At 38.7% G+C, this 21,151-nt stretch overlaps 1 long non-coding RNA gene across 2 annotated transcripts; it reads left to right on the top strand.

The window, feature by feature from the left end:
- The first annotated feature begins 1,949 nt into the window (after nucleotides 1–1,949).
- Nucleotides 1,950–19,938, top strand: LOC129635860 (uncharacterized). Of its 2 annotated transcripts, XR_008706502.1 has the most exons (4): nucleotides 1,950–2,205; nucleotides 3,811–4,057; nucleotides 16,977–17,026; nucleotides 17,809–19,938. It is a non-coding gene; the product is annotated as an uncharacterized LOC129635860 (long non-coding RNA). The 2 variants fall into 2 exon arrangements; XR_008706501.1 differs by lacking the exon at nucleotides 16,977–17,026.
- Nucleotides 19,939–21,151: the final 1,213 nt, after the last annotated feature.

Raw genomic sequence — 21,151 nt, 5'->3', positions numbered from 1 at the left:
TTTCCGTCACTTTCAATGAGTTAGTCTAAAATGTAATGAAACGCGGAGGATTCAGCTGAGTCGAGTGGACTATTTTAGAAAGCACTTACCAGATTGTCTTTTAAAATACAAAAAGAAACAGACATACAAAGCATTTTTCAAAATCAACCAGAGACATTAGATACCCTTTGTAGTACTAAAAAAAGTCTTTCCCCATTAGCTACATGCTGTGTTCATGAGAGTTGATATAAAAGCCAAAATCTGATAAAGAACTCAATTTTTATTGTGAAGTAGGGAAGAATCCTGTAGATGTCGAGGAGCCTAACAAACCTCAAGGACTGCTAGTCCTCTGCCCAGACTGCTAGGGAAAACTATGAAAGTTTACGTTGGATAGATATGCTATAGACAAAAGGTTTGAAAGGTCTGAAAGGACAGATGATCACAAGAGAAGTCAGTGGACCATATGGGAAGTCCCAAAGAGGTACTATACTGACGTGCTATACAAGTCAATTTATGACTGTAGCTAACTTCTTAAAAAAAAGAATAAACATAAATGAAACTAGCAAGAGTTAATTCATTACTTTATTTGCCAAATGTTACTCTTAATTCCTGTTATTCTCTAGAAGGTTTGCTTTATTTATTTAATAAATGTTGGATATGAGATGCAAGTTTCACTAAAGAGTGACATATGATTCATTTAAACTGTCACCAGAATTAAAGACATGTATAACTTAATTTTTCATCCCTTATTTTACCCCCAGGGAAAATGCTAAAATTAAATTTTGATTTGATCACTAAATATTTTTTCTTCCTCACAATATCAGCTGTGAGATTCAGTCATAACTGAAAACAGCAACAACTAGCACCCTGGAAACTAGATGCCACACAAATGAAAGGGAAATTAATTTCATCCTGATTATAAGACAGCTTAAATTTATAATTACATACATTATGCATTCTAAAGGCAAGCTCTACAGAACTTTTAATAACTATTAGGTGTTTCTAATGAAACAAATGAAAAACACTCTGTTCATCATCTAAGTAAGAAGGAAAAAAAAAAAAGCTATGTAAACCTATAACCCTTTAAGAAGTCAGGATTTTAGAGGGGAAAATGCATAGGCTTAAAAATAATACTTGGAACGATCTACTGAATGAGGATGTAGTTTTTCCTTCCTTCAAACCAAGCATGGCAGTGCTATTAAGGGAAGTAACACCTGTTTAAAGGATGTTAAGAAAGTAAAATTTTGTTTTGTTTCACACCACTAGCCTAACATTGCAGCCTGAGGTTGGTCAGATGACACCTTTTGTAATTACGGTGGCAGATGCTGGTCTGTATAGAGTCCCAAGAGAATTCCAGGCTCTGGGCTTAAAATCTCGGTTTCTCTTTGATATGGAAGGTTAGAGGAACCTCCCTGCCTTTCCGCAAACCCTTCATCTCATCATTTCTCACCCAAAAGTCAGGTTCAGCAAAAACCCATTCAGTTTTTCTTTATTCTCTCCTTTAGTCCATCTTCTTTCTTTCAATTTCATGTTTCTTTATTTGTAATATATTTTTCTTTCATCATATTAATCTTCTTTACCTATATTCTCTTTTATCCTTTTATTTCCCAATAATTTTGAGCCCACATTTGTTTAGTAGTTACAGAATAGGCTCTGCATTTAAAAGAGGATGTCGTTTCTCCTGCATATCACCAGCAAAAAATCATGTGATAGCTGTCATTGGGACCTATTGAACTTTATAGCTCAGTTTCAATCACTGCTGCTGCTGCTGCTAAGTCACTTCAGTTGTGTCCGACTCAATCACTAACCATGGTTAAACTTTATTTAGATAGCATTTAACTGTGTGTTAAAAGCTAATTTACTTTTTAAAAAATGTTTTTGTATACTGCTTTCCTAGTGTATATGATCTTTTTTGATGTTACAGTAGATAGGTTAAAATCTGTTGTTATCCCTGTTTTCTTTGGAAACAGTGTCGATGCACATGTGAGTCATGGTCCCAGATGGCAGCCAGTAGGAGCTCCGACGGAGAAAGCAATGGCAACCCACTCCAGTACTCTTGCTTGGAAAATCCCATGGGTGGAGGAGCCTGGTGGGCTGCCGTCTATGGGGTCACACAGAGTCGAACACGACTGAAGCAACTTAGCAGCAGCAGCAGCAGCAGGAGCTCCGAACATGGAGAGAAGGCACACTGCAGAATTGCTAACCAACAACAAAGGCAACAATAAGGTAAAGCAGCCCGGGTACTTAAAGCTCCCAAAGTAGCTTTAATTAGTGGAGACTTGAGTATACACTCATTTACTTTGTGTTTTTTTTTTTTTATTTTATTTTATTTTAAAATTTACATAATTGTATTAGTTTTGCCAAATATCAAAATGAATCCGCCACAGGTATACATGTGTTCCCCATCCTGAACCCTCCTCCCTCCTCCCTCCCCAACACTCATTTACTTTGAATTTGAAAATGAATCATACTTTAAATCTCACCCCAGCCTCATAGCCCATTCTGCCATATCTTGGCACAAAGTCCCAGTATTCTGGAAGCAACAGCAGTATAAAAACTGAGGCTAACACAATGACAATTTCTAGGGTTCCTTATGTTAGGACGTTTCATCCACATATAACAATCCTTTAGGGAAATGGATACTGTTATCAAGATCTCTCCTCTTCTAGAAATTGTGTATGTGCTCAGTCATGTCTGACTCTTTGCAACCCTTCGGACTACAGCGTGCCAGGCTCCTCTGTCAATGGTATTTTTCAGGCAAGAACACTGGAGTGGGTTGCCATTTCCTTCTCCAGGGAATCTTCCCTACCCAAATCCACTTCTCCTGCATTGCAGGCAGATTTTTTACTGCTGAGCCATCAGGGAAGCTCCTTTCTAGAAACTGTGGGTTCAACTATGAGTTGCCTATTAAATTCTGACACATATTGAATCATTCCATGGTTTCTGAGGGGACATATATCCCCACGAGTGTGTCTGAGAGTCATTCTTCCATTCATTCCACAAGTGTATGCTGGGTACAGGCACACATGATACAGATGTGAACAAGACACCACAATCTCTTTGCTGCAGAGTCTAGTCAGAAACATCTGGCTTTGTACTTGGAAATGTACTGTCAAGAGTTTGAACCCTTTGAATCCACTCAGTTTGTTTCTAATCCTGCGTCCACAAAACAAAGTTATTTTGATGGTTCATCCATTTCTTCAAAGAACTCACCTTAGAAATGAAAATAATAGTAATAATGGCTGATAATTAATTAGTACGTATTATATTCCAGGTATTGTGCTAAATATCTCACATGCACTTTCTCATTTGATCCTTAGAACAATTTATGAGGTATATACTGTCACTTTTATTCCCTATTTTACAAAAAGGGAGACTGAGGCTTGGAAAGAATGCAAAACTTTACCAAGGTTATGCCTATTAAGTGGTAGAAAATTGAGTTTGAATCTGGTTTCAAAGTTCCAATTTTTCTCCTTTTCCTATTTTATACTCTAATTTAAAATTAGCACAGATGTTTTTTTCTGTCATGTAGCTCTTTAATAGAACTGTGTAATCTGGGATTTTTCATTACTCTGAGGGGGCTATTACGTTCATTTCTATTCCTATTCCAGGCCAGATTACCGATATTTGTTGATTGGTTTTAATAAATACTTTCAGTTGCTTATTCACTTAATTAACATGTGGCTGGTGTGTTGTGTTGCCCTGTGGTCACCACCATCATATCATCTGGCTTCTAGCTTCCAGCTTCTAGTGAAATACCACTTGATGCTCTTTTTCCTGTATTTTTCTTTTGAGGTGATGGACTCACTCAAGCTGAACTTTTGATTCTAGATTCTCTCCAGGCAATTCTCAACCAACTGGCATCTCACCTGCTTAATGACTGACTTGTACAACCCCATCCACTTTCCCATTCAAGACTGCCAAGTTCAGCCCCATCATTGATGTCCTAACTTCTCCCATGGTGACAGCCACCAAAGTTAATGTTCAGCTTGTGTCTAATTTCTTAAGGAGGGAGTGGGGACAAGGACGCAAACAGCATCTGAAGAGAACAGAAATAAAAGAGTTTGCTTCTGTAATGGTGAGTAAACATTAAAGCTAAATAATTGTTACTTATTATAACTAAGTCATTATTTTTATAGTTCAGTCACTAAGTCATGTCCAGATCTTTGTGACCCTGTGGACTGTAGCATGCCAGGCTCCCCTGTCCTTCACTATCTCCCAGAGATTGCTCAGGTTCATGTCCATTGAGTCAGTGATGCCATCCAACCATCTCTTTCTCTGCCACCTCCTTCTCCTTTTGCCTTCAGTCTTTCCCAACATCAGGGTCTCTTCTAACGAGTCAGCTTTCACATCAGATGGCCAAAGTATTAGAGCTTCAGCATCATCCTTCCAATGAATATTTGGGGTTGACTTCCTTTAGGATTGACTAGTTTTGATCTCCTTGTAGTCCAAGGGACTCTCAAGAGTCTTCTCCAGCACCACAATTCAAAAGCATCAATTCTTCAGTGCTGAGCCTTTTTTATAGTCTAACTCTCACATCTGTACATGACTACTGGAAAATTGACTAGACAGAATATGCTGTCTAGGTTTGGCATAGCTTTCCATCCAAGGAGTAAGTAAGTGTCTTTTAATTGCATGGCTGCAGTCACCATCTGCAGTGATTTTGGACCCAAAATGACTATGACTTATCATTAAATTTGTTTTCTATTTCAAATTCTCCAAAATGTGAAGGTCTTTATTCTTGAAGTTCATCAAGCTCTAATGGCACAAGAAACAAGAATAAAATCTAGCTTTCAGTAGGATGGTTTATAGCACATTAGTCAGCCCTTTCAAATCTGCCTGAAGCAAAGCTTAAGGAGAATTCTTTTGGTGATGCTATTTCACCACAAGTTATGCTTGTCATGACCTCCAGTGTTTACATAAGAATAAAAAGATGACCCTTCACTCTCTTAGATGTCACATTTTGCCCATCCAGATCTCTACCATAGTGCATCAAAAATAAATACAATTTAACAGCTCAGAAGGTTGATCACATTTGAAAGCTCTTTTATAAAGTTCTAAAGGACATAGCAGGTGGGACACTCATGCAGACATGGGCTATTTTTTCCTGCCCAGAATCATTAACACTTCTGTGGGTAACCATGTCCGGATTTTCCTTTGGAACAGCATCCCTGTACCTTTTTCAGTGGGCGTGGTCTGCCAGTAAGGAGCGACCCTGTCTCTGCCTCTTTCCTGTTCAAGACTTGATCACATGACCTACGCCTAATTAGTCAGAGTTGCTGTGACTGATTCAGGAGTGAGTGTATGACCCTCTCCAGGCCAATGGGAGTCAGCCTTGGGTAGTTTCTAAAACAATGGAGAAAAATATGCATTCTTTCTGCCCAGTTTACCAAGCTGGTCAGATGTACCTTCTATTGTTGCTGGCCGCCTTTGCTAAAACCACTTGAGCTCATTCTCTCAGAGGAAGGCAGGGCCAAGAGATGGAGACTAACTTCTGATGATGTTGCACCTAAGCACCTAAGATCAAATGTGCTTCCAAATCTTGCTGTATCCCTAGCTTCTTTATTTAGGTTGAGGGGAAAAAAATCTTTTTGTTTAAGAATTTCAATCGAGATGCTGTTGTTTCAGCCAAAACATTTCTGACTAATGCAGAGAGTAGGGCTTCCCTGGTGGCTCAGATTGTAAAGAATCTGCCTGTAATCCAGGAGACTGGGGTTTGATCCCTGGATCACGAAGATCCCCTGGATGGCAACCCACTCCAGTATTCTTGCCAGGAAGAGTGCCATGGACAGAGAAGCCTGGTGACCTACAGTCCGTGGGGTTGTAGAGTCGGACCTGACTGAGTGACTCACACACACACACACACACACACACAACACAGAAAGTAAAGATGGAGAGAATCAGAAGTACATAATAGAGTTAACTTGTTCTCCAGGAAATGATAATCTGCTTGGAAAGGAGAGGTAGCCAGCACATATGCAAATAAATAGATATTTAAATGTCAAATTAGATGGTGCAGAATTTAAATGCTATATCACTTTAGCAAATGCAGAGATCAACTTCCTTTGAAGTCCCTGGGAGAGGAGGTAATGGAGAGGTAGAAATTGAGCTTGCCTTAAAAGACAGGTAGGAATTTGAATAAGGAAAAAAAGATCAAGGGAGGGAATTCTCTGTAAGAAGAGCCTGAAGGCAAAACCCTAAACTGCAAACGGTGCATGTAGAGAGTGGAGGATAAGAAGATCAGGCAAAGTGGAATGGAGGTTTAGGGTCAGAGGTCACTTATGGTAAAGCTGCAGAGGTGAACAGGACCAGGTGTTGTTGGCCTTGAATTCTGAGCAGAAAATTTGTAGTTTTTAGAGGGTAGGCATTAAGGAACCACTATGTAAATCTGAGTGGTGATTAAATATTACACAGGAACATTTATCTGACAATGCTATGAATGATTGGGTAGATTGGGAATATGGGAGACACTGAAGTCAGTGTGACTAGATACACAGCCACTGTAGTGGTTAAATATAATTGTTCTGCATTGCAACCCTATGGATTGTAGCCTGCCAGTCTCCTCTATCCATGGGATTTTCCAGGCAAGAATTCTGGAGTGGGTTGCCATTTCCTCCTCCAGGGGATTTTCCCAACTGAAGGATCTAAACTTTGTTTCCTGCGTCTCTTGCATTGGCAGGCAGATTCTTTACCACTGAGCAACTAGGAAGCCCCAAACATAATAATAACATAATTATTGCCATAACATAATTGGCACAATAGATCTGCCTTATTATTATCAGGAGGACTTTCACTGCCTTGGTTAAATTTGCTCCTAGGTATTTTATTCATTTGGATGCAACTGTAACTGGGATTGTTTTCTTAATTTCTCTTACTGATAGTTCATCATTAGTGTCTAGAAATGCAACAGATTTTTGCATATTGATTTGGTATTCTACAAATCATTTTAGAAAGAATAGAATATTTGCAATTTGCCATGCAGGAGACAGAGGTTTGATCTCTGGGTCAGGAAGATTCTCTGGGTCAGGAAGATCCCCTGCAGAAGGAAACGGCAAACTACTCAAATATTCTCTACTCAAATATTCTGGTGGGCTGCAGTCCATGGGGTTGCAGAGAGTCAGACACGACTGAGAGACTAACACACTTGGTATTCTACAACTTCACTGAATTTGTTCGCTAGTTCTAATAGTTTTTTGATGGAGTCTTTAGGGTTTTCTCTATGTAATATTGACTTCTGTAATATTAAGTCATCTGCAAATAGTGATACTTCTTTCTTTTCAATGAGGATGCCTTTTCTTTCTTTTTCTTGCCTAATTTCTCTGGGTACAAATTCTAATATTATGTTGAATAAAAGTGGTAGGAGTGGGTATCCTTGTCTTACTCCTGATTTTTTAACATCACTCTACTGAGTGTGATGTTAATTGTGGGCTTGTCTCTTAATTTATTTAAAAATAATTTTGGCTCATGAGAATGATGAAATGATGAAATGTAAAGCATACTTAAGTTCTTTTTAAAAGTCCTTAACAATATGGTGGTTGTTGTTTATTCACTAAGTTGTATCCAGCTCTTTTTCTACCCCATGGACTGTAGCCCATCAGGCTCCTCTGTGCATGGGATTTCCCAGGCAAGAATACTGGAATGGGTTGCCCTTTCCTTCTCTAGGGGATCTACCTGATCCAGGGATTGAACCCACATCTTTTGCATTGGCAGGCTGATTCTTTACCACTGAGCCACCAGGGAAGCCCCCAACAACATAGTAGCTACACATTAAAAAAGCTAACTGAAATAACTATAATGTTGGAAAATGTGAGCACATCAAATGTTTGTACCAAGATCAGGATGTTCCAAGGTTTATTAACTAGTTTGGCTTTTTAATAATACATAAGCTACAAACCAACATGATTTACTTGGCACCTGGTTTCCCTACATCAGCCAATGAAAGCCACAGTTCCCATCAAGAATTTCCACCAGAAGAAAAGCAAAAGCAAATAATAGTTGCTAAGTCACGTCCAACTCTTTTGTGACGCCATGAACTGTTGCCAGCCAGGTTCCTCTGTCCATGGGATTTCCCAGGCAAAAATACTGAAATGGGCTGCCATTTCCTTCTCCAGGGGATCTTCCCAACCCAAGCATCAAACCCACATCTCCTGCATTGGCAGGTGGATTCTTTACCACTGAGCCACCTGGGAAGTCCCCCCAAAACAAATAATACAAAAGCCAGTTTAACTATTATCTCTGAAATATCTTTTATCTATCCCTACCTTTCAATTTCCATCAACCCTGTTCAAGTTCAGGCCCTTACATCTCTGTTCTGGGTTATTGAATTGGATTCCTCCTTATTTCTTTGCCTTCCTTTTCTCTCTTTCCAATTCAACTCATGTACTGCTGCCAGATAATCTTCCTAAATTGCAGGTCAGGTCATACCAGTACCCGGCTCCAAAAAATTCACCATTTACCATTGTTTTCCAAAAGCTTTAATGGAATTTTCGAGGTCATCCAAAGGTATGTCCTCAACTCCCCTGCCCAGCCTTATTTCTCAGCACTCCTAGCTTGCACTGCATATGCAATCAGATCAGATTATGCTTTCCTTCCTGGACAAAGACATAGTTTTTCTGCCTGTCTGCCTTTAACTCACATAATTCCTTTACCTGGACTATCCACCACACTAATCTCTCTACCTGCTAAAATTCTCCCAGTTCCTTCTAGATCTGACACTAAAAGATTTTATAAAAAATTGTTTCTCTCTAAAGCCCATATCTTCTCTTTCCTCAGGGTTCCCACAGCTTTCTGTTCCAACCTCTTAGAGCACATGTCACATTCAGTCTTCTACACAATAGCTGAATATCTTTCTTGCCCAACTTGACAATGAACAATTTGAGAGACTGGATCTTATTCATGTTTTATCCTCCATTTGTTATTGTTTAGCTGCTAAGTCGTGTCTGACTCCTTTCGACCCCATGAACTGTAGCATGCCAGGCTTCCCTGTCCTTCAGTATCTGCTGGAGTTTGCTCAAATTCATGTCCATTGAGTCGGTGATGCTATCCAACCACCTCATTTTCTGCCACTCTCTTCTCCTTTTGTCTTCAAAGTTTCCCAGCATCAAGGTCTTTTCTTTTCTTTTTTTTTTATATTTTCTTTTATTTTTTTTTTACTTTACAATATTGGCAATGTGTTGGTTCTTCGCATCAGTTGGCCAAAGGATTGGAGCTTCAACTTCAGTAAATATTCTATTCTTTCTAAAATGATATTCTTTTTTCATGAAATGTCACATAGGACTGTGTTCTGAAAACTTAATTTGAAATAAGAATGCCTTTTCTGGCTTAAAAAATGCTACAAGTTCTCATTTGTACATTAAATGTATGTTTGTAGATCTATACGAAACAATTATTTTGCTAGGGCTAATCAGCCAATCATGTGACTTTTATATATTGCAAACTTGAAGAACATGTTCACTTTCATCCTCAGGTAATCCAAACCAAATTGTAGTTATGGGTAAATCTGTATGGTACTAGAATATTGAAATTGTGCCGAATATATAATTGAAGCCCAATAATTTTTTTGATATTAATTTTATAGTTTCTTGATTCTCTAGTGTTTTCTCCAAAGACAACTTTTTGTGTTTAAATTTGCCCATTAAATGGATTCTGTTTGATATATGGTGGAAAATTACCTGATTAAAATAATAGCTGTCTAAGAAAAGTTATCTTTTGATTAAATGAAGCCTAGAGAGCTTTATTTAATTGAGTTTGCCATCTGATAATTGCAAGAGAGTTTCTTTTTTTTTCAAAGAGACCAAAAAAAAAAAAAAAATGTGAAGTCACATTTGTTTGTTGGTTTCAAGAATCTGCAAACACTTTTATGTTAGGAAAAAAACTCACCCTACACTGAGATGTCACAGCCTCTGAGGTTTTGTAAGACCCCTGCTGACTGACCCTACCCTTGACCTTAGCTCTAAAGCCCAACTCCATTCTGGCATGCTGATGTAGAGAATTTATTTATGTTAACAGTAGGGAGTCGGAATTCCAGGAACATTCTTACAAGAATCTGATGCATTCTTACAAAAATCAAGATGTATTTACCAAATCTTCACCCCCCACACAACTGGGAAGCCTCCATTAACACAGAAAGTGGGTTCTAGTGAAGGGTTGCTGTCAAGGCCTATGTGGATATGGTTTAACTCTAAGCAGTAGGACCTAGAGGGGTGTGAAAGAGTTCCACTAGAAATGGCCTTTTGATCATCAAGGAAAACAAGAAAATAGGTGTATTTTCATAGCAGATACCTTTTGGTAAAGGGAGGGGAGTGATCCTATAAATAATTGGTGCATGCCTGCTCAGTTGCTCAGTCGTGTCTGACTCTTTGCGATCCCCATGCACTGTAGCCTGCCAGGCTCCTTTGACCATGGGATTTCCCAGGCAAGAACACTACAGCGTGTTGCCATTTCCTCCCTTAGGGGATCTTTCCAACCCAGGGATCAAACCCAAGTTTCTTGTGTCTCCTGCACTGGTAGGTGGATTCTTTACCACTGCTTCACCTGGAAGCCCTATAAGTAAGTCAGATGATATTTATCAAAGCAGAGAGGCAGGCTTAGGGCCAATTCTCCATTTAATCTACCTGCTTCTATCGGTTGATTCCTATTCTTTCTCATGAATCCTGCTAATTTTATTGTAGGACTGTAAAGTGCAATTTACTATGCATTTTTACTTTTTAAAATGCTTTATTTTTTTTAATTTGAATGTTATAACATGTTCATTAAACATTTGTAAAATGCTAAAAAGTACACAAGGGAAAAATTAAAATTTCTAAACACATTTACTAGTAATAATTTAGTAAATTAGTTTTCTTGGTGGGGGGAGGGACAGAGTTTCTTTTTATATACAATTTTCTCATGTTTTAAAATATACTACTTCATTATACACTTTTTCTTTATTGTTTAATACATTTTCACAAGATTTCATTATAAAAGTTTAGAAGCATAAGTCAAAAACAGTTTACTATGAAGAACCATATTCTCATTGCTTATATTCATAAACATAGTTAACATTATACTATATATGTTTTGTCACATATCTATTAATATCGCCCTATCCATCTATCAGTCCATCTTATTTTTGATATATTTCAAACTAAACTTATAGATATTAATTTCATAAACAGTCCCTGGAGTGAAATAGTATTTTCTTTTAAATTATGTCCCTACCATTGACGGATTGCTCAGTTGCCATTTTCCACTAGCTTACATGAGACCTCATAGGAAGGTTACACTTCTATGGTTTAATATTAGTTTCTGGCTAAAGAAGAAGAACAAGACTGAAAAGACAGATAAGGATCATATTGTGGAAGGCTTTGAATACCAAAGAAATTACAGCAAAATGTAGTGTCACGGCTGCATTCTTGGAATCAAATAGATCAGACAATTGTTAGATAACTGCGCCTGGAAAAAGTACTAAACTTCTCTGAGGCTCTGTTTCCTCATATGTCAAGTGACAAGAGTATTATTTGTCTTATGGGTAATTGTGAGGGTTAAGTTACACGTATGAACTCTATCTATATTTCATAAATAGAAGATTTCCTAAAACAGTAGTTTCATGAAAAATTCAGGAAAAAAATTCCTTGGAGGTTTTACAATAATAGTACAGAAACATGATCAGATCCAGATTTTAGGTAGCTTAATCTTATAGGTGGAGAAGGCAATGGCACCCCATTCCAGTACTCTTGCCTGGAAAATCCCATGGATGGAGGAGCCTGGTAGGCCGCAGTCCATGGGGTCGCGAGGAATCGGACACGACTGAGCAACTTCACTTTCACTTTTCACTTTCATGCACTGGAGAAGGAAATGGCAACCCACTCCACTGTTCTTGCCTGTAGAATCCCAGGGATGGGGGAGCCTGGTGGGCTGCCGTCTATGGGGTCGCACAGAGTCGGACACGACTGAAGTGACTTAGCAGCACCAGCAATTTTATAGGATTATGTGTAGGGGATAAGAGTTAAGGGAGAAGAAGTTACAGAGAGGTAGATTTAATTCAATTTAACATTTACGGAGTTTGTATGAAATGCAGAGCACTATGATAGATGCCTTGGAAATACAAGCAGAAATCTTGACAGATACCATAAAGGCTTGTAATGGGTAAGACGATCATGAAGACGAGCTATAAAACTGAGCAGAATTCATCAGTCTATCCAATGAATATTTATTTTGCTTCCACGTTATGCCAATCACCGTTCTAGGTGCTGAAGATAAAGCACCTAGAAAAACACAGACAAAAATCCTTTCCCTCATTAGCACACATTCTAGTGGAGAAGACATGTAATGTACAAATAAATAAGTAAGAAAATATAGATTGTAATAAATACCTTGAAGAAAAACAAAGCAATATGAAGGGATAAACTGTACAATAGTGATGAGGCTGCTATTTTAGGTAGCTTCTGAGAATGTCTTGTTTAAGCAGAGAACTGAGAAAGATTAAGAAGTAAAATGTGCTACTCTCTGAGTGAACAGATTTCTAGGTAGCTCAAATGACAAAGACAGGAGGCAGGAATGGCCTGGGGGAACACCAGGGAGGTAATACACGTGATTGGAATGGAGCGAGAAAGAGGGATGCAGTAGGAAGTCAGGTTGGAGAGCTGGTCTCAGGTAGGGCCATTTATGGGGCTTCGCAGGTGGCGCTAGTGGTAAGGAACCCACCTACCAATACAGGAGACGCAAGAGACCCAAGAGACACAGGTTCGATCCCTGGTTCAGGAAGATCCCCTGGAGGAGGGCACGGCAATCCATTCCAGTTTTCTTGCCTAAAGAATCCCATGGACAGAGGACCTGGCAGGCTACAGTCCATAGGGTTGCAAAGAGTCAGACACGACTGAATGGACTTAGCCTGCATGCACAAGGACTGAATAGCCTTGTTGTGCTCAGTGTACACCCAGGGTGCGGAATTAAGAAAGACTCTCCCAGGATGGTGGAGATGCGGGGTTGGTACCTGAAAGTGGTGCTTCCTTACACATTGCACCCCAGGGGCCTCAGTCCCCCACAGTCCCAGCTCTGTTACTCGAAGATGAGGTAAATGAGCACATCGGCTGAAGAAGCTGCAAGAGCAAAGAGAGGAGATGAAAGAGACTGGCAAAAAGATGGCTGCAGTTGTCTGAACAAGAGGAGTTACAGGTGCTGGGAAACCAGAGAAACTTCTAGGCTGCTAGTTAGGCCCAGGCAGCTCCCTATCTTCTCCTTTTCTTGTGTGGGGGAGGGGAGGAGGCCCCAAGGGTAGCCTTCTTGTCTTTCCTTTTTTATGTTGTCATTGTCCCTGCATTCTTTTGTCATTTTCTTTAACAATACTGACTGTGGAGTCTTGGAATTTCCATAAATTCCTTTGTCCTCAGATGCCCAAAGGCCAACAACCTGGTCCTTAGGTTTTATGGAGTTTACTGTTAATCACTAAAGAATCTAATAAATATAGAGAAATGACAAAGTTAAGAAATTCCTAATACACAGGCTATGAAAAAAGCTCATACAATTTAATATTAAAAAAATGAATACTTTGATTTTAAAATGGGCAGAAGATCTGAGTAACTTTTTCTCAAAGAACACATACAGACTGCCAACAGGTACATGCAAAAAATGTTCAACATCACTAATCAGGGGAATGAAAATCAAAACCACAATGAGATACTACCTCACACCTGCCAAAATGGCTGTTGTCAAAAAGACAAGAGATAACAAATGCTGGCATGAATGTGGAGAAAAGGGAACCATTGTACACTCATGGTGGGAATATGAATTGATACAACCAGTATGGAAAATAATATGGAGGTTTCTCAAAAAATTAAAAATAGAACTACCATATATCCAACAATTCCCCTTCTGGGTATTTATCTGAACAAGATGAAAACACTAACTTCAAAAAATATATATACCTTCACATTCATTGCAGCATTATTTGCAAGAGCCAAGATATGGAAATATATATGGAAATAATATATGTGCATTGACAAATGAATGGATAAAGAAAATGTGATCTGTATATAAAATGGAATATTATTCAGCCCAAAGAAGGAAATCTTGCATTTGCAACAACAAGGATGGACTTTGAGGGTGTTATGCTAAGTGGAATATGCCAGACAAAAACAAAATATTAAATGATCTCTCATTTATATGTGTAATCTGAGAACAAAACAACAACAAAAACAAAACAAAAAAGACCAAAAAAAACCCCCACAAAAGAACAAGCTCATGAATATAGAGAACAGGTTGATGGTTTCCATGGAGTGGATGGGAGGGGAGGCAGTGGATGAAATGGGTAAAGGGATAAAATGGGTAAAAAATGGATCCATTTCAAAATGGATAAAATGGGTAAAAGATACAAATTTCCAGTTTAAAAAATAAATAAGCAATGTGGCTATAATGTACAGCATCATGACTATAGAAGAACTGTATAAAAAAGATCTTCATGACCAAGATAATCACAATGGTGTGATCGCTGACCTAGAGCCAGACATCCTGGAATGGGAAGTCAAGTGGGCCTTAGAAAGCATCACTACAAACAAAGCTAGTGGAGGTGGTGGAATTCCAGTTGAGCTATTTCAAATCCTGAAAGATGATGCTGTGAAAGTGCTGCACTCAATATGCCAGCAAATTTGGAAAACTTAGCAGTGGCCACAGGATTGGAAAAGGTCAGTTTTCATTCCAATCCCAAAGAAAGGCAATGCCAAAGAATGCTCAAACTACCGCACAATTGCACTCATCTCACACGCTAGTAAAGTAATGCTCAAAATTCTCCAAGCCAGGCTTCAGCAATACGTGAACCGTGAACTTCCTGATGTTCAAGCTGGTTTTAGAAAAGGCAGAGGAACCAGAGATCAAATTGCCAACATCCGCTGGATCATCGAAAAAGCAAGAGAGTTCCAGAAAAACATCTATTTCTGCTTTATTGACTATGCCAAAGCCTTTGACTGTGTGGATCACAATAAACTGTGGAAAATTCTTCAAGAGATGGGAATACCAGACCACCTGACCTGCCTCTTGAGAAACCTGTATGCAGGTCAAGAAGCAACAGTTAGAACTGGACATAGAACAACAGACTGGTTCCAAATAGAGTACGTCAAGGCTGTATATTGTCACCCTGCTTATTTAACTTCTACACAGAGTACATCATGAGAAACGCTGGGCTGGAAGAAACACAAGCTGGAATCAAGATTTCTGGGAGAAATATCAGTAACCTCAGATATGCAGATGACACCACCCTTATGGCAGAAAGTGACAAGGAACTCAAAAGCCTCTTAATGAAAGTGAAAGAGGAGAGTGAAAAAGTTGGCTTAAAGCTCAAGATTCAGAAAACGAAGATCATGGCATCTGGTCCCATCACTTCATGGGAAATAGATGGGGAAACAGTGGAAACAGTGTCAGACTTTATTTTTTTGGGCTCCAAAATCACTGCAGATGGTGATTGCAGCCATGAAATTAAAAGATGCTTACTCCTTGGAAGGACAGTTACGACCAACCTAGATAACATATTCAAAAGCAGAGACATTACTTTGTCAACAAAGGTCTGTCTAGTCAAGGCTATGGTTTTTCCAGTAGTCATGTATGGATGTGAGAGTTGGACTTTGAAGAAAGCTGAGTGCCAAAGAATTGATGCTTTTGAATTGTGGTGCTGGAGAAGACTCTTGAGAGTCCCTTGGACTGCAAGGAGATCCAACCAGTCCATTCTGAAGGAGATCAGCCCTGGGATTTCTTTGGAAGGAATGATGCTAAAGCTGAAACTCCAATACTTTGGGCACCTCATGAAAAGAGTTGACTCATTGGAAAAGACTCCGATGCTGGGAGGGATTGGGGGCAGGAGGAGAAGGGGACGACAGAGGAAGAGATGGCTGGATGGCATCACCGACTCAATGGATGTGAGTTTGAGTGAACTCCGGGAGTTGGTGATGGACAGAGAGGCCTGGCGTGCTGCGATTCATGGGGTCACAAAGAGTCAGACACAACTGAGCGACTGAACTGAACTGAACTGATTGCATATTTGAAAATTGGTAAGAGAGTACAACTTAAAAGTTCTCTTAACAAGAAAAAAAATTCTGTCAATATGTATAATGACAATTTTTTTGGCTGAACCACGTGGCGTGTGGGATCTTAGTCCCTGACCAGGGACTGAATCCATGCCCTTACCAGTATCCTAACCATGGAGTCCTAACCAGGAAATTCCCTACAGATGTTAACTAGACTTATTGTGGTGATCATTTCACAACATATAAAAGTATGGAATCGTTATGTTGTACACTTAAAACTAATGTACTGTGGTATGTCGGAGAAGGCAATGGCACCCCACTCCAGTACTCTTGCCTGGAAAATCCCATGGGCGGAGGAGCCTGGTAGGCTGCAGTCCATGGGGTCGCTAAGAGTCGCACATGACTGAGCGACTTCACTTTCACTTTTCACTTTCATGCATTGGAGAAGGAAATGGCAACGCACTCCAGTGTTCTTGCCTGGAAAATCCCATGGGCGGAGAAGCCTGGTAGGCTGCAGTCCATGGGGTCGCTAAGAGTCGGACACAGCTGAGCGACTTCACTTTCACTTTTCACTTTCATGCATTGGAGAAGGAAATGGCAACCCACTCCAGGGTTCTTGCCTGGAGAATCCCAGGGACGGGGGAGCCTGGTGGGCTGCTGTCTATGGGGTCGCACAGAGTCGGACACGACTGAAGTGATTTAGCAGTAGCAATGTGGTATGTAAATTATATCTTTCCCCAAAAAATTGTATTGGTGAAAGAAACAGAAAAGGAAAGGAAGAAATTCCTTGAAGTTTCCAATAGCCTTTATTATGACTCTATGCCTGAGATGTTCATGTTCATATTAATTGCTCAGTTGTGTCCAACTCTTTGCAACTCCATGGACTGTAACCTGCCAGGCCCCTCTGTCCATGGGATTCTCCAGGCAAGAACACTGGAGTGGGTTCCCATAGCCTTCCTCCAGAGGGTCTTCCCGACCCAGGGATCGAATCTTCGTCTCTTGCAGCTCCTGCATTGCAGGCGATTCTTTACCGCTGAGCCACTGGGGAAGCCCAGGTATGTGTTTTCTTACATTACCCAAATCCTCACTGCATGGGCACGAGGGATCTTAGTTCCCTAATCAGTGATCATGCCCCCTGCAGTTGGAAGAACAGAGTGTTAACCACTGGACTGCCAGGGAATCCCTCAATTGTCTCTTCTATTTATTTTTGGTCTATGAGATCTATCCAGTTCTTTGAGAAGTGGGTTAAAAAATTTTAAACAAATTCTTCTTTTAGCCCCACTCATTGCTTATTTAAATATTTTGGTGCTACAAATGTACACTTTGGAATTAGCACATTAGGGTTTGAGTTCCGTGTCCCTCTATTGCTGTATGGCACACGCTGAGAACATTTAATCTTTCTAAGCCTACTTCCTCATCTGTAGAACGGAAGTGTGAGCTACCGACACTCCAAAGTGTTGTAAGGATTACTTTGGGAAATCCTCAGTTGAGTGTTTGGCATGTAGTGAGTGTATAATAAATGTCTGCTATTCTTCCAAGTAAATTGGTTTTATTGTCCTGCTTGATACTTACTTTTCAATCATGAATTTCACTTTGATTTTATATTGCTACTGTTTTCCCCCTCTACATGTGCTTGTAACCTTAATAGGCTGTCCATTTATTTTCAATATTTCCATGTTGTTTTATTTTGGGTCTAATGTATAAGGAGAATATAGTTAAATTTTCTTTTTTCAAAGATTTTTGTCTTTCACTAAGGAAATCTAGCTCACTTAGTTTATTGTTATTAATGCTAAGAATGCATATACCAATGTTGAACCCACGTCTCCTACATTGGCAGGTGGATTCTTTACTGCCGAGTCACCTGAGAAGCCCAGTCTACCTCCTATATCACTATGGACCTGCCTATTTTAGATATTTCACAAGAGTGGAATCATACAATATATGACCTATGCCTGGCTTATTTCATCTAGCATGTTTTCAAGGTTCATCCATTTTGGAGCATATATCAGTATTTCATTTTTTAAAAACTGCTGAATAGTGTTCTATTGCACGGATAGGACACATATTGGTTATCCATGCATTGGCTGATGGACATTTGCATTGTATCAACCTTTTGGCTGCTATGGATAATGCTGTTGTGAACATTCATGTACAAGTTTCTGTGCAAATATATGTTTAAATTCTCTGGGGTATACATCTCTGAATGGAATTGTTGGATCATATTATAATTCTATTTTGAGGAACTGCCAAACTGTTTTCCACAGAGCTACACCATTTACATTCCTACCAGCAATGTATAAGGGTTCCATTTGTTATTATAGCTTAACCAACATCTGTTATTACAGCTTAAAATTTTTTCTAAATCTCTTTTTTATTATTATGGTTAACTATGGATAACACAGTCACCATTTCAAACATTTTAAGTGTACATTCTAGTGGGATTAAGGATATTCACATTGTACGTTCATCACCACCATCCATCCCAAGATTTTTTTTTTCCCAAACTGAAACTTTAACCTTAACCCTAAACCTAACTGTATCCATTAAACAACAATCCACCATGATCTCGTGCCCGCTTCAGGGTCCTCATCCCCTACCCACCTACCATTCATTCTACTTTCTGTCTCTAGGAATTTGACTGCTCTAGGTATCTCATGTAAGTGTATTTGTATTTGTGTATACAGTATTTGTCCTTTTGTGATTGGTTTATTGCCGTTAGCATAATGTCTTAAGGTTCATCCATATTGTTATATGTGTCAGCATTTTGTTCTTTTCTTGCTGAATAACATTCCATTCTATATATCTTGTTACTTTTTTAAAAAAGGTAGCCATCCTAGTGGATATAACATGATATATCATTGTCATTTTGATTTTATTTCCCCAGTAGCTAATTATGCTGCACATCTTTTTGCATGATTATTGGCCGTTTATATGTCTTCTCTGGAGAAATGTCTATTCAAATCCTTTGTCTATCTTTCATTGGATTATTTGTCTTTTTATTGTTGAGTTGCAAGAGTTCTTTATATATTCTAGATAACAAGTCTATATCAGATACGTGATTTGAAAATATTTTCTCTCATACTATGGGCTGTCTTTTCACTTTCTTGATGCTGTCCCTTGATGCACATGGTTTTTAATTTTATGAATCAGTGTATCTAGTTTTTCCTTTGTTGCTTGTGCTTTTGGTGTCATATTAAGAAACCATTATCTAACCCAATGTCAAAGAACTCTATGAAAATAATTTTGTTGTTTCAGCTCTTACATTTAGATCTAAGATCCCTTTTAAGTTAATTTTTGTAGCTGCTGTAAGGCAGATGTCCAAATTCATTCTTTTGCTTGTGGATATTCAGTTGTCCCAGCACTGTTTGTTGAAAAGACTATTCTTTCCCCTTTGTATTGATAACCTGTTGAAAATCAATTGACCATAGACGCATGAGCTTATTTGTAGACTCTTAATTCTTTCCTTTTGATCTATATGTCTTTATGCCAGTACCATACTATCTTGATGACTATAGCTTTGTAATAAGATTTGAAATTGGAAACTGTAGTCCGAATTTTTTATTTTTTAAAAAGATTGTTTTGCAGAAACAGACTTAGACTTGTAGACTTAGAGAATGTGCCTAGGGTTGCTGGGGAAAGACTGGGGGAAGGGATAGTTAGGGAGTTTGGGGTGGAGATGTACACACTGCTATATTTAAAATGGATAACCAACAAGGACCTCCTGTACAGCACATGGAACTCTGCTCAATGTTAGGTGGCAGCCTGGATGAGGGGAGTTTGGGGGAGAATGGATACATGTATATATGGATGGCTGAGTCCCTTTGCTGTTCACCTGAAACTATCACAACATTGTTAATCGGCTACACCCCAACACAAAATAAAAAGTTTTTTTTTTAAGATAATTTTGTGTACTTGGTGCCACTGAACCATACAGTTAAATATGGTTAAATAGTATGTTTTATATTATGTGCTTTTTTCCACAATAAAAAAAATGACAAAAGAAAGATTGCTTTGGCTGAATCCCTTGCATTTCCATATAATTCCTAAATTATAGGATCAACTATTCAATTCCTTCAAAAAAGAAAGGAACAGTTTTGGAATCTGACAGGAATGGTGCTGAATTTGTAGATCCGTTTGGGGAGTATTGAGACCAAAACAATATTAACTCTTAAATTCCAACAACACTGTGTTTCCCTTTATTTAAGCCTTAATTTCTTTTAATGATGTTTTATAGCCTACATATCTTGTAGTATTCATATACTACAAAGTAAGTATTATAAAATACAATATCTATTCCATTTTTTTTTTGCTTCTAAAACTTTCAACATATAAATATTAGATCTCCTGGATGTATTTTTAATATTAAAAAAGTCTTTTCTTTCACAGTTTCTGTTTATCTTTTTGCTATGCTCTGGAAGGACTTTTTTATAATTCACTAATTCAGTTTTCAGTAGCATCTATTTTCCTATTAACTTCTTTCATAATCTTTTCAACTTAAACATTCATCTACTTTTTTTTTTTTTAATTTCTGAGGACATTCTAGCTTTTAGATGCTCCATTTTCACAATTACTTGCCCTTGTCACTCTTTAAACTTCAGTTAAGGACCTGAACAGGATTTTTTAAAAAAAGTTTTCTCCTATTTCCTGCATTAATTCCATTTTAGTGAGTGAGAGTTGCTCTAATTTGATCCTCTTCTTTCAAATAGTGGATCCTCTTTTCATGACTAGTGGATTTGTGTGTATGTCTTGTTTCCTTTTTGAGGTTTATGTATACCTCATCATGTCCAGTATACTTCTGTGATTATAAAATATGACAGAGTAAGGACTTTGTTCATATTTAGAAGTGGAGATCTAGATCACTCAGCATCAGTAACTGACATCCCATCTGGAATTAGAGAGACCACAGTTCAATTCCCTATAGTGGTCTGACCCTCTTAGGACGATGGTGGCAGAGTGGAGGTTGGGATTAGGTAGTGAAGCCAGTGAACTGGCACTGAGTAGCAAAGTAGCATCCCCTTTCCTCATGGAAGATACTGGTTATGATGGTACACAAGATGCTGAGCCACCAAGCCTCGAAACCTGAACCTCAAGAGAGAGGACCAGGGTGAGGAAGCAAAGAAATCAATTATTGAAACTATGTCCAGAAAAGAACTTTACATGGAACTATTGGCACACAGAAC

Source organism: Bubalus kerabau, chromosome 21 (assembly GCF_029407905.1).
Source record: "Bubalus kerabau isolate K-KA32 ecotype Philippines breed swamp buffalo chromosome 21, PCC_UOA_SB_1v2, whole genome shotgun sequence".
Lineage (NCBI taxonomy): Eukaryota > Metazoa > Chordata > Mammalia > Artiodactyla > Bovidae > Bubalus > Bubalus kerabau.
Note: the sequence above shows the minus strand (reverse complement) of the source record. Positions and strands in the feature narration are given on the sequence as shown.